We start from the raw sequence: 366 nt of genomic DNA, 5'->3' as shown, positions 1-366 counted from the left end.
CTGCATCCCTGTCCCTAACATCGCGGTACGTCACCTCCCGCGTGCTCCACAGGAAGAATTCGACCCCTCGGAGCGCCGTTGTAGCGGGGCCCCCACCTAACGAGCACAAAACCAACCCTCTTCCATTGCTGGCTAAACGAGGGATCATTTTTTGGAAAGAATTTCACCAAACACGTCGGGTGTTTTGTTGCTGTGTATGTTCGGTATGCAGCATCAGCGCGGTGGGATCCGCCAGTGACTTGCTCCAGCCCACAGCCCTGCCAGGGCAACGCCATCCGTCCCCTATTTTGTTTGTCCCCGTTACATGGTAACAGCAGCGATGCCCATCCAGCAGGGCCCAGCTCGCCAAAGCGGCTCTGTCCTCAT

The sequence above is a fragment of the Eurypyga helias genome, unplaced genomic scaffold, assembly GCF_000690775.1.
Source record: "Eurypyga helias isolate BGI_N326 unplaced genomic scaffold, ASM69077v1 scaffold25221, whole genome shotgun sequence".
Taxonomy (NCBI): domain Eukaryota; kingdom Metazoa; phylum Chordata; class Aves; order Eurypygiformes; family Eurypygidae; genus Eurypyga; species Eurypyga helias.
Note: the sequence above shows the minus strand (reverse complement) of the source record.